The following is a 12,994-nucleotide window of genomic DNA, read 5'->3' on the forward strand; positions in this document are numbered from 1 at the left end:
TCTAAAATAAATTAAACACCGTAAAAGTGTTTTATCCCAAGCAAAATATAAAATAAATTAAAACAATACAAAAGTGAAAAATAATATAATATATTATTTGTCCAAGTATAATAATTTCAACTTCACACAAATTAAATAAATTCGTTTAGGATTAAGTAATTAATGCCTTTGAAAAAAAGAATAACTTAGTTTAGTTAGATAAAATTATTTTTATGTTTATTAAATTATTTTTAATTCGTAAACGGGTCATATCGGGTCACCACGGGTTGACCCGAAATCGACCGGTTTTCTTTTCGGGTTCATCGGGTCCAACCCGATTCTGACCCGAATTCCCGAAACCTCAACCCAAACCCATTAATTTCGTGTTAGGTTCGTGTCGTGTTTTCAGGTCGTGTCGAAAATTGCCACCCCTAGTTGCGGTGATACATTTGCGCCGACAAATTTGAGCGACGATCCGGGCTTTGATCGAGCCGTACCGTTCCTGATTTGTCTCGCGCCTTCAGATCCTCCTTCACGCTTCGACAAGAAGCAAAATATTAAGCAATCGTTCCGACGGAGCTAAATTACTACAGGATAAAGAACGAATAGGAAATTTGGATTTCGAAACAAAAAAGAGAGGGGTGCAACACGAGGACTTCCCAGGGGGTCACCCATCCTAGTACTACTCTCGCCCAAGCACGCTTAACTTCGGAGTTCTGATGGGATCCGGTGCATTAGTGCTGGTATGATCGCACCCGCCATGTTCCTTTCGCTTTATTCTTTTAAACTACCCCGTCCTGCGAAGCAGTGTGGCTTTTCTAGACCGAAATTCATTTTAAGCGTCAATTCAAGCATTTTCCTCTTATCCTTTTATTTATTTACTTTATATTTTTTTTTGTTATTGATTTGCACCCTGTTTTTTTCCCTCATCCCGCAACTCTAAATTATCATGAAATCAATCCTTCACGCTTGCAGTTAGGGGTGGCAATTCGGGTCCAAATCAGGTTGGCGGGTCGGGTTCGGGTCAACAGACCCGCCAGAAAATCTGTTGACCCGAACCCCGACCCGCCAACCCGTGACGGGTCAGGTATGCTGACCCGAACCCGAAAATTTCAGGTTTACGGGGCGGCGGGTCGACCCGAAATGACCCGAAACTTAATTTTAATTTATTAATTTATCACTGTAATTTCTAATAAAATCAATTTCTCACAAAACTAATTACATAATCAAGTAATAAAAATTTAAATAAATGATTCCAAATCAAATCTAAAATAAATTAAACACCGTAAAAGTGTTTTATCCCAAGCAAAATATAAAATAAATTAAAACAATACAAAAGTGAAAAATAATATAATATATTATTTGTCCAAGTATAATAATTTCAACTTCACACAAATTAAATAAATTCGTTTAGGATTAAGTAATTAATGCCTTTGAAAAAAAGAATAACTTAGTTTAGTTAGATAAAATTATTTTTATGTTTATTAAATTATTTTTAATTCGTAAACGGGTCATATCGGGTCACCACGGGTTGACCCGAAATCGACCGGTTTTCTTTTCGGGTTCATCGGGTCCAACCCGATTCTGACCCGAATTCCCGAAACCTCAACCCAAACCCATTAATTTCGTGTTAGGTTCGTGTCGTGTTTTCAGGTCGTGTCGAAAATTGCCACCCCTAGTTGCGGTGATACATTTGCGCCGACAAATTTGAGCGACGATCCGGGCTTTGATCGAGCCGTACCGTTCCTGATTTGTCTCGCGCCTTCAGATCCTCCTTCACGCTTCGACAAGAAGCAAAATATTAAGCAATCGTTCCGACGGAGCTAAATTACTACAGGATAAAGAACGAATAGGAAATTTGGATTTCGAAACAAAAAAGAGAGGGGTGCAACACGAGGACTTCCCAGGGGGTCACCCATCCTAGTACTACTCTCGCCCAAGCACGCTTAACTTCGGAGTTCTGATGGGATCCGGTGCATTAGTGCTGGTATGATCGCACCCGCCATGTTCCTTTCGCTTTATTCTTTTAAACTACCCCGTCCTGCGAAGCAGTGTGGCTTTTCTAGACCGAAATTCATTTTAAGCGTCAATTCAAGCATTTTCCTCTTATCCTTTTATTTATTTACTTTATATTTTTTTTTGTTATTGATTTGCACCCTGTTTTTTTCCCTCATCCCGCAACTCTAAATTATCATGAAATCAATCCTTCACGCTTGCAGTTAGGGGTGGCAATTCGGGTCCAAATCAGGTTGGCGGGTCGGGTTCGGGTCAACAGACCCGCCAGAAAATCTGTTGACCCGAACCCCGACCCGCCAACCCGTGACGGGTCAGGTATGCTGACCCGAACCCGAAAATTTCAGGTTTACGGGGCGGCGGGTCGACCCGAAATGACCCGAAACTTAATTTTAATTTATTAATTTATCACTGTAATTTCTAATAAAATCAATTTCTCACAAAACTAATTACATAATCAAGTAATAAAAATTTAAATAAATGATTCCAAATCAAATCTAAAATAAATTAAACACCGTAAAAGTGTTTTATCCCAAGCAAAATATAAAATAAATTAAAACAATACAAAAGTGAAAAATAATATAATATATTATTTGTCCAAGTATAATAATTTCAACTTCACACAAATTAAATAAATTCGTTTAGGATTAAGTAATTAATGCCTTTGAAAAAAAGAATAACTTAGTTTAGTTAGATAAAATTATTTTTATGTTTATTAAATTATTTTTAATTCGTAAACGGGTCATATCGGGTCATATCAGGTCACCACGGGTTGACCCGAAATCGACCGGTTTTCTTTTCGGGTTCATCGGGTCCAACCCGATTCTGACCCGAATTCCCGAAACCTCAACCCAAACCCATTAATTTCGTGTTAGGTTCGTGTCGTGTTTTCAGGTCGTGTCGAAAATTGCCACCCCTAGTTGCGGTGATACATTTGCGCCGACAAATTTGAGCGACGATCCGGGCTTTGATCGAGCCGTACCGTTCCTGATTTGTCTCGCGCCTTCAGATCCTCCTTCACGCTTCGACAAGAAGCAAAATATTAAGCAATCGTTCCGACGGAGCTAAATTACTACAGGATAAAGAACGAATAGGAAATTTGGATTTCGAAACAAAAAAGAGAGGGGTGCAACACGAGGACTTCCCAGGGGGTCACCCATCCTAGTACTACTCTCGCCCAAGCACGCTTAACTTCGGAGTTCTGATGGGATCCGGTGCATTAGTGCTGGTATGATCGCACCCGCCATGTTCCTTTCGCTTTATTCTTTTAAACTACCCCGTCCTGCGAAGCAGTGTGGCTTTTCTAGACCGAAATTCATTTTAAGCGTCAATTCAAGCATTTTCCTCTTATCCTTTTATTTATTTACTTTATATTTTTTTTTGTTATTGATTTGCACCCTGTTTTTTTCCCTCATCCCGCAACTCTAAATTATCATGAAATCAATCCTTCACGCTTGCAGTTAGGGGTGGCAATTCGGGTCCAAATCAGGTTGGCGGGTCGGGTTCGGGTCAACAGACCCGCCAGAAAATCTGTTGACCCGAACCCCGACCCGCCAACCCGTGACGGGTCAGGTATGCTGACCCGAACCCGAAAATTTCAGGTTTACGGGGCGGCGGGTCGACCCGAAATGACCCGAAACTTAATTTTAATTTATTAATTTATCACTGTAATTTCTAATAAAATCAATTTCTCACAAAACTAATTACATAATCAAGTAATAAAAATTTAAATAAATGATTCCAAATCAAATCTAAAATAAATTAAACACCGTAAAAGTGTTTTATCCCAAGCAAAATATAAAATAAATTAAAACAATACAAAAGTGAAAAATAATATAATATATTATTTGTCCAAGTATAATAATTTCAACTTCACACAAATTAAATAAATTCGTTTAGGATTAAGTAATTAATGCCTTTGAAAAAAAGAATAACTTAGTTTAGTTAGATAAAATTATTTTTATGTTTATTAAATTATTTTTAATTCGTAAACGGGTCATATCGGGTCATATCAGGTCACCACGGGTTGACCCGAAATCGACCGGTTTTCTTTTCGGGTTCATCGGGTCCAACCCGATTCTGACCCGAATTCCCGAAACCTCAACCCAAACCCATTAATTTCGTGTTAGGTTCGTGTCGTGTTTTCAGGTCGTGTCGAAAATTGCCACCCCTAGTTGCGGTGATACATTTGCGCCGACAAATTTGAGCGACGATCCGGGCTTTGATCGAGCCGTACCGTTCCTGATTTGTCTCGCGCCTTCAGATCCTCCTTCACGCTTCGACAAGAAGCAAAATATTAAGCAATCGTTCCGACGGAGCTAAATTACTACAGGATAAAGAACGAATAGGAAATTTGGATTTCGAAACAAAAAAGAGAGGGGTGCAACACGAGGACTTCCCAGGGGGTCACCCATCCTAGTACTACTCTCGCCCAAGCACGCTTAACTTCGGAGTTCTGATGGGATCCGGTGCATTAGTGCTGGTATGATCGCACCCGCCATGTTCCTTTCGCTTTATTCTTTTAAACTACCCCGTCCTGCGAAGCAGTGTGGCTTTTCTAGACCGAAATTCATTTTAAGCGTCAATTCAAGCATTTTCCTCTTATCCTTTTATTTATTTACTTTATATTTTTTTTTGTTATTGATTTGCACCCTGTTTTTTTCCCTCATCCCGCAACTCTAAATTATCATGAAATCAATCCTTCACGCTTGCAGTTAGGGGTGGCAATTCGGGTCCAAATCAGGTTGGCGGGTCGGGTTCGGGTCAACAGACCCGCCAGAAAATCTGTTGACCCGAACCCCGACCCGCCAACCCGTGACGGGTCAGGTATGCTGACCCGAACCCGAAAATTTCAGGTTTACGGGGCGGCGGGTCGACCCGAAATGACCCGAAACTTAATTTTAATTTATTAATTTATCACTGTAATTTCTAATAAAATCAATTTCTCACAAAACTAATTACATAATCAAGTAATAAAAATTTAAATAAATGATTCCAAATCAAATCTAAAATAAATTAAACACCGTAAAAGTGTTTTATCCCAAGCAAAATATAAAATAAATTAAAACAATACAAAAGTGAAAAATAATATAATATATTATTTGTCCAAGTATAATAATTTCAACTTCACACAAATTAAATAAATTCGTTTAGGATTAAGTAATTAATGCCTTTGAAAAAAAGAATAACTTAGTTTAGTTAGATAAAATTATTTTTATGTTTATTAAATTATTTTTAATTCGTAAACGGGTCATATCAGGTCACCACGGGTTGACCCGAAATCGACCGGTTTTCTTTTCGGGTTCATCGGGTCCAACCCGATTCTGACCCGAATTCCCGAAACCTCAACCCAAACCCATTAATTTCGTGTTAGGTTCGTGTCGTGTTTTCAGGTCGTGTCGAAAATTGCCACCCCTAGTTGCGGTGATACATTTGCGCCGACAAATTTGAGCGACGATCCGGGCTTTGATCGAGCCGTACCGTTCCTGATTTGTCTCGCGCCTTCAGATCCTCCTTCACGCTTCGACAAGAAGCAAAATATTAAGCAATCGTTCCGACGGAGCTAAATTACTACAGGATAAAGAACGAATAGGAAATTTGGATTTCGAAACAAAAAAGAGAGGGGTGCAACACGAGGACTTCCCAGGGGGTCACCCATCCTAGTACTACTCTCGCCCAAGCACGCTTAACTTCGGAGTTCTGATGGGATCCGGTGCATTAGTGCTGGTATGATCGCACCCGCCATGTTCCTTTCGCTTTATTCTTTTAAACTACCCCGTCCTGCGAAGCAGTGTGGCTTTTCTAGACCGAAATTCATTTTAAGCGTCAATTCAAGCATTTTCCTCTTATCCTTTTATTTATTTACTTTATATTTTTTTTTGTTATTGATTTGCACCCTGTTTTTTTCCCTCATCCCGCAACTCTAAATTATCATGAAATCAATCCTTCACGCTTGCAGTTAGGGGTGGCAATTCGGGTCCAAATCAGGTTGGCGGGTCGGGTTCGGGTCAACAGACCCGCCAGAAAATCTGTTGACCCGAACCCCGACCCGCCAACCCGTGACGGGTCAGGTATGCTGACCCGAACCCGAAAATTTCAGGTTTACGGGGCGGCGGGTCGACCCGAAATGACCCGAAACTTAATTTTAATTTATTAATTTATCACTGTAATTTCTAATAAAATCAATTTCTCACAAAACTAATTACATAATCAAGTAATAAAAATTTAAATAAATGATTCCAAATCAAATCTAAAAAATTAAACACCGTAAAAGTGTTTTATCCCAAGCAAAATATAAAATAAATTAAAACAATACAAAAGTGAAAAATAATATAATATATTATTTGTCCAAGTATAATAATTTCAACTTCACACAAATTAAATAAATTCGTTTAGGATTAAGTAATTAATGCCTTTGAAAAAAAGAATAACTTAGTTTAGTTAGATAAAATTATTTTTATGTTTATTAAATTATTTTTAATTCGTAAACGGGTCATATCAGGTCACCACGGGTTGACCCGAAATCGACCGGTTTTCTTTTCGGGTTCATCGGGTCCAACCCGATTCTGACCCGAATTCCCGAAACCTCAACCCAAACCCATTAATTTCGTGTTAGGTTCGTGTCGTGTTTTCAGGTCGTGTCGAAAATTGCCACCCCTAGTTGCGGTGATACATTTGCGCCGACAAATTTGAGCGACGATCCGGGCTTTGATCGAGCCGTACCGTTCCTGATTTGTCTCGCGCCTTCAGATCCTCCTTCACGCTTCGACAAGAAGCAAAATATTAAGCAATCGTTCCGACGGAGCTAAATTACTACAGGATAAAGAACGAATAGGAAATTTGGATTTCGAAACAAAAAAGAGAGGGGTGCAACACGAGGACTTCCCAGGGGGTCACCCATCCTAGTACTACTCTCGCCCAAGCACGCTTAACTTCGGAGTTCTGATGGGATCCGGTGCATTAGTGCTGGTATGATCGCACCCGCCATGTTCCTTTCGCTTTATTCTTTTAAACTACCCCGTCCTGCGAAGCAGTGTGGCTTTTCTAGACCGAAATTCATTTTAAGCGTCAATTCAAGCATTTTCCTCTTATCCTTTTATTTATTTACTTTATATTTTTTTTTGTTATTGATTTGCACCCTGTTTTTTTCCCTCATCCCGCAACTCTAAATTATCATGAAATCAATCCTTCACGCTTGCAGTTAGGGGTGGCAATTCGGGTCCAAATCAGGTTGGCGGGTCGGGTTCGGGTCAACAGACCCGCCAGAAAATCTGTTGACCCGAACCCCGACCCGCCAACCCGTGACGGGTCAGGTATGCTGACCCGAACCCGAAAATTTCAGGTTTACGGGGCGGCGGGTCGACCCGAAATGACCCGAAACTTAATTTTAATTTATTAATTTATCACTGTAATTTCTAATAAAATCAATTTCTCACAAAACTAATTACATAATCAAGTAATAAAAATTTAAATAAATGATTCCAAATCAAATCTAAAATAAATTAAACACCGTAAAAGTGTTTTATCCCAAGCAAAATATAAAATAAATTAAAACAATACAAAAGTGAAAAATAATATAATATATTATTTGTCCAAGTATAATAATTTCAACTTCACACAAATTAAATAAATTCGTTTAGGATTAAGTAATTAATGCCTTTGAAAAAAAGAATAACTTAGTTTAGTTAGATAAAATTATTTTTATGTTTATTAAATTATTTTTAATTCGTAAACGGGTCATATCGGGTCATATCAGGTCACCACGGGTTGACCCGAAATCGACCGGTTTTCTTTTCGGGTTCATCGGGTCCAACCCGATTCTGACCCGAATTCCCGAAACCTCAACCCAAACCCATTAATTTCGTGTTAGGTTCGTGTCGTGTTTTCAGGTCGTGTCGAAAATTGCCACCCCTAGTTGCGGTGATACATTTGCGCCGACAAATTTGAGCGACGATCCGGGCTTTGATCGAGCCGTACCGTTCCTGATTTGTCTCGCGCCTTCAGATCCTCCTTCACGCTTCGACAAGAAGCAAAATATTAAGCAATCGTTCCGACGGAGCTAAATTACTACAGGATAAAGAACGAATAGGAAATTTGGATTTCGAAACAAAAAAGAGAGGGGTGCAACACGAGGACTTCCCAGGGGGTCACCCATCCTAGTACTACTCTCGCCCAAGCACGCTTAACTTCGGAGTTCTGATGGGATCCGGTGCATTAGTGCTGGTATGATCGCACCCGCCATGTTCCTTTCGCTTTATTCTTTTAAACTACCCCGTCCTGCGAAGCAGTGTGGCTTTTCTAGACCGAAATTCATTTTAAGCGTCAATTCAAGCATTTTCCTCTTATCCTTTTATTTATTTACTTTATATTTTTTTTTGTTATTGATTTGCACCCTGTTTTTTTCCCTCATCCCGCAACTCTAAATTATCATGAAATCAATCCTTCACGCTTGCAGTTAGGGGTGGCAATTCGGGTCCAAATCAGGTTGGCGGGTCGGGTTCGGGTCAACAGACCCGCCAGAAAATCTGTTGACCCGAACCCCGACCCGCCAACCCGTGACGGGTCAGGTATGCTGACCCGAACCCGAAAATTTCAGGTTTACGGGGCGGCGGGTCGACCCGAAATGACCCGAAACTTAATTTTAATTTATTAATTTATCACTGTAATTTCTAATAAAATCAATTTCTCACAAAACTAATTACATAATCAAGTAATAAAAATTTAAATAAATGATTCCAAATCAAATCTAAAATAAATTAAACACCGTAAAAGTGTTTTATCCCAAGCAAAATATAAAATAAATTAAAACAATACAAAAGTGAAAAATAATATAATATATTATTTGTCCAAGTATAATAATTTCAACTTCACACAAATTAAATAAATTCGTTTAGGATTAAGTAATTAATGCCTTTGAAAAAAAGAATAACTTAGTTTAGTTAGATAAAATTATTTTTATGTTTATTAAATTATTTTTAATTCGTAAACGGGTCATATCGGGTCATATCAGGTCACCACGGGTTGACCCGAAATCGACCGGTTTTCTTTTCGGGTTCATCGGGTCCAACCCGATTCTGACCCGAATTCCCGAAACCTCAACCCAAACCCATTAATTTCGTGTTAGGTTCGTGTCGTGTTTTCAGGTCGTGTCGAAAATTGCCACCCCTAGTTGCGGTGATACATTTGCGCCGACAAATTTGAGCGACGATCCGGGCTTTGATCGAGCCGTACCGTTCCTGATTTGTCTCGCGCCTTCAGATCCTCCTTCACGCTTCGACAAGAAGCAAAATATTAAGCAATCGTTCCGACGGAGCTAAATTACTACAGGATAAAGAACGAATAGGAAATTTGGATTTCGAAACAAAAAAGAGAGGGGTGCAACACGAGGACTTCCCAGGGGGTCACCCATCCTAGTACTACTCTCGCCCAAGCACGCTTAACTTCGGAGTTCTGATGGGATCCGGTGCATTAGTGCTGGTATGATCGCACCCGCCATGTTCCTTTCGCTTTATTCTTTTAAACTACCCCGTCCTGCGAAGCAGTGTGGCTTTTCTAGACCGAAATTCATTTTAAGCGTCAATTCAAGCATTTTCCTCTTATCCTTTTATTTATTTACTTTATATTTTTTTTTGTTATTGATTTGCACCCTGTTTTTTTCCCTCATCCCGCAACTCTAAATTATCATGAAATCAATCCTTCACGCTTGCAGTTAGGGGTGGCAATTCGGGTCCAAATCAGGTTGGCGGGTCGGGTTCGGGTCAACAGACCCGCCAGAAAATCTGTTGACCCGAACCCCGACCCGCCAACCCGTGACGGGTCAGGTATGCTGACCCGAACCCGAAAATTTCAGATTTACGGGGCGGCGGGTCGACCCGAAATGACCCGAAACTTAATTTTAATTTATTAATTTATCACTGTAATTTCTAATAAAATCAATTTCTCACAAAACTAATTACATAATCAAGTAATAAAAATTTAAATAAATGATTCCAAATCAAATCTAAAATAAATTAAACACCGTAAAAGTGTTTTATCCCAAGCAAAATATAAAATAAATTAAAACAATACAAAAGTGAAAAATAATATAATATATTATTTGTCCAAGTATAATAATTTCAACTTCACACAAATTAAATAAATTCGTTTAGGATTAAGTAATTAATGCCTTTGAAAAAAAGAATAACTTAGTTTAGTTAGATAAAATTATTTTTATGTTTATTAAATTATTTTTAATTCGTAAACGGGTCATATCGGGTCATATCAGGTCACCACGGGTTGACCCGAAATCGACCGGTTTTCTTTTCGGGTTCATCGGGTCCAACCCGATTCTGACCCGAATTCCCGAAACCTCAACCCAAACCCATTAATTTCGTGTTAGGTTCGTGTCGTGTTTTCAGGTCGTGTCGAAAATTGCCACCCCTAGTTGCGGTGATACATTTGCGCCGACAAATTTGAGCGACGATCCGGGCTTTGATCGAGCCGTACCGTTCCTGATTTGTCTCGCGCCTTCAGATCCTCCTTCACGCTTCGACAAGAAGCAAAATATTAAGCAATCGTTCCGACGGAGCTAAATTACTACAGGATAAAGAACGAATAGGAAATTTGGATTTCGAAACAAAAAAGAGAGGGGTGCAACACGAGGACTTCCCAGGGGGTCACCCATCCTAGTACTACTCTCGCCCAAGCACGCTTAACTTCGGAGTTCTGATGGGATCCGGTGCATTAGTGCTGGTATGATCGCACCCGCCATGTTCCTTTCGCTTTATTCTTTTAAACTACCCCGTCCTGCGAAGCAGTGTGGCTTTTCTAGACCGAAATTCATTTTAAGCGTCAATTCAAGCATTTTCCTCTTATCCTTTTATTTATTTACTTTATATTTTTTTTTGTTATTGATTTGCACCCTGTTTTTTTCCCTCATCCCGCAACTCTAAATTATCATGAAATCAATCCTTCACGCTTGCAGTTAGGGGTGGCAATTCGGGTCCAAATCAGGTTGGCGGGTCGGGTTCGGGTCAACAGACCCGCCAGAAAATCTGTTGACCCGAACCCCGACCCGCCAACCCGTGACGGGTCAGGTATGCTGACCCGAACCCGAAAATTTCTGGTTTACGGGGCGGCGGGTCGACCCGAAATGACCCGAAACTTAATTTTAATTTATTAATTTATCACTGTAATTTCTAATAAAATCAATTTCTCACAAAACTAATTACATAATCAAGTAATAAAAATTTAAATAAATGATTCCAAATCAAATCTAAAATAAATTAAACACCGTAAAAGTGTTTTATCCCAAGCAAAATATAAAATAAATTAAAACAATACAAAAGTGAAAAATAATATAATATATTATTTGTCCAAGTATAATAATTTCAACTTCACACAAATTAAATAAATTCGTTTAGGATTAAGTAATTAATGCCTTTGAAAAAAAGAATAACTTAGTTTAGTTAGATAAAATTATTTTTATGTTTATTAAATTATTTTTAATTCGTAAACGGGTCATATCGGGTCATATCAGGTCACCACGGGTTGACCCGAAATCGACCGGTTTTCTTTTCGGGTTCATCGGGTCCAACCCGATTCTGACCCGAATTCCCGAAACCTCAACCCAAACCCATTAATTTCGTGTTAGGTTCGTGTCGTGTTTTCAGGTCGTGTCGAAAATTGCCACCCCTAGTTGCGGTGATACATTTGCGCCGACAAATTTGAGCGACGATCCGGGCTTTGATCGAGCCGTACCGTTCCTGATTTGTCTCGCGCCTTCAGATCCTCCTTCACGCTTCGACAAGAAGCAAAATATTAAGCAATCGTTCCGACGGAGCTAAATTACTACAGGATAAAGAACGAATAGGAAATTTGGATTTCGAAACAAAAAAGAGAGGGGTGCAACACGAGGACTTCCCAGGGGGTCACCCATCCTAGTACTACTCTCGCCCAAGCACGCTTAACTTCGGAGTTCTGATGGGATCCGGTGCATTAGTGCTGGTATGATCGCACCCGCCATGTTCCTTTCGCTTTATTCTTTTAAACTACCCCGTCCTGCGAAGCAGTGTGGCTTTTCTAGACCGAAATTCATTTTAAGCGTCAATTCAAGCATTTTCCTCTTATCCTTTTATTTATTTACTTTATATTTTTTTTTGTTATTGATTTGCACCCTGTTTTTTTCCCTCATCCCGCAACTCTAAATTATCATGAAATCAATCCTTCACGCTTGCAGTTAGGGGTGGCAATTCGGGTCCAAATCAGGTTGGCGGGTCGGGTTCGGGTCAACAGACCCGCCAGAAAATCTGTTGACCCGAACCCCGACCCGCCAACCCGTGACGGGTCAGGTATGCTGACCCGAACCCGAAAATTTCAGGTTTACGGGGCGGCGGGTCGACCCGAAATGACCCGAAACTTAATTTTAATTTATTAATTTATCACTGTAATTTCTAATAAAATCAATTTCTCACAAAACTAATTACATAATCAAGTAATAAAAATTTAAATAAATGATTCCAAATCAAATCTAAAATAAATTAAACACCGTAAAAGTGTTTTATCCCAAGCAAAATATAAAATAAATTAAAACAATACAAAAGTGAAAAATAATATAATATATTATTTGTCCAAGTATAATAATTTCAACTTCACACAAATTAAATAAATTCGTTTAGGATTAAGTAATTAATGCCTTTGAAAAAAAGAATAACTTAGTTTAGTTAGATAAAATTATTTTTATGTTTATTAAATTATTTTTAATTCGTAAACGGGTCATATCGGGTCATATCAGGTCACCACGGGTTGACCCGAAATCGACCGGTTTTCTTTTCGGGTTCATCGGGTCCAACCCGATTCTGACCCGAATTCCCGAAACCTCAACCCAAACCCATTAATTTCGTGTTAGGTTCGTGTCGTGTTTTCAGGTCGTGTCGAAAATTGCCACCCCTAGTTGCGGTGATACATTTGCGCCGACAAATTTGAGCGACGATCCGGGCTTTGATCGAGCCGTACCGTTCCTGAT

General features: G+C 39.3%; 10 non-coding genes across 10 annotated transcripts; all 10 read right to left on the reverse strand.

Moving 5' to 3' along the window:
- Positions 1-617: 617 nt before the first annotated feature.
- On the reverse strand, positions 618-736 carry LOC140030325 (5S ribosomal RNA). The gene has a single exon (XR_011834240.1). It is a non-coding gene; the product is annotated as a 5S ribosomal RNA (ribosomal RNA).
- A 1,125-nt stretch (positions 737-1,861) lies between these two features.
- LOC140030336 (5S ribosomal RNA) lies at positions 1,862-1,980 on the reverse strand. The gene has a single exon (XR_011834251.1). It is a non-coding gene; the product is annotated as a 5S ribosomal RNA (ribosomal RNA).
- A 1,135-nt stretch (positions 1,981-3,115) lies between these two features.
- LOC140030348 (5S ribosomal RNA) lies at positions 3,116-3,234 on the reverse strand. The gene has a single exon (XR_011834263.1). It is a non-coding gene; the product is annotated as a 5S ribosomal RNA (ribosomal RNA).
- A 1,135-nt stretch (positions 3,235-4,369) lies between these two features.
- On the reverse strand, positions 4,370-4,488 carry LOC140030359 (5S ribosomal RNA). Its single transcript, XR_011834274.1, has one exon. It is a non-coding gene; the product is annotated as a 5S ribosomal RNA (ribosomal RNA).
- Positions 4,489-5,613: 1,125 nt separating this feature from the next.
- LOC140030371 (5S ribosomal RNA) lies at positions 5,614-5,732 on the reverse strand. Its single transcript, XR_011834285.1, has one exon. It is a non-coding gene; the product is annotated as a 5S ribosomal RNA (ribosomal RNA).
- A 1,123-nt stretch (positions 5,733-6,855) lies between these two features.
- On the reverse strand, positions 6,856-6,974 carry LOC140030382 (5S ribosomal RNA). The gene has a single exon (XR_011834296.1). It is a non-coding gene; the product is annotated as a 5S ribosomal RNA (ribosomal RNA).
- Positions 6,975-8,109: 1,135 nt separating this feature from the next.
- On the reverse strand, positions 8,110-8,228 carry LOC140030393 (5S ribosomal RNA). The gene has a single exon (XR_011834307.1). It is a non-coding gene; the product is annotated as a 5S ribosomal RNA (ribosomal RNA).
- A 1,135-nt stretch (positions 8,229-9,363) lies between these two features.
- On the reverse strand, positions 9,364-9,482 carry LOC140030404 (5S ribosomal RNA). Its single transcript, XR_011834318.1, has one exon. It is a non-coding gene; the product is annotated as a 5S ribosomal RNA (ribosomal RNA).
- Positions 9,483-10,617: 1,135 nt separating this feature from the next.
- Positions 10,618-10,736, reverse strand: LOC140030415 (5S ribosomal RNA). The gene has a single exon (XR_011834330.1). It is a non-coding gene; the product is annotated as a 5S ribosomal RNA (ribosomal RNA).
- A 1,135-nt stretch (positions 10,737-11,871) lies between these two features.
- Positions 11,872-11,990, reverse strand: LOC140030426 (5S ribosomal RNA). The gene has a single exon (XR_011834341.1). It is a non-coding gene; the product is annotated as a 5S ribosomal RNA (ribosomal RNA).
- Between the last annotated feature and the right edge of the window lie 1,004 nt (positions 11,991-12,994).

The sequence above is a fragment of the Coffea arabica genome, chromosome 11e (genome assembly GCF_036785885.1).
Source record: "Coffea arabica cultivar ET-39 chromosome 11e, Coffea Arabica ET-39 HiFi, whole genome shotgun sequence".
In the NCBI taxonomy this organism is placed as follows: domain Eukaryota; kingdom Viridiplantae; phylum Streptophyta; class Magnoliopsida; order Gentianales; family Rubiaceae; genus Coffea; species Coffea arabica.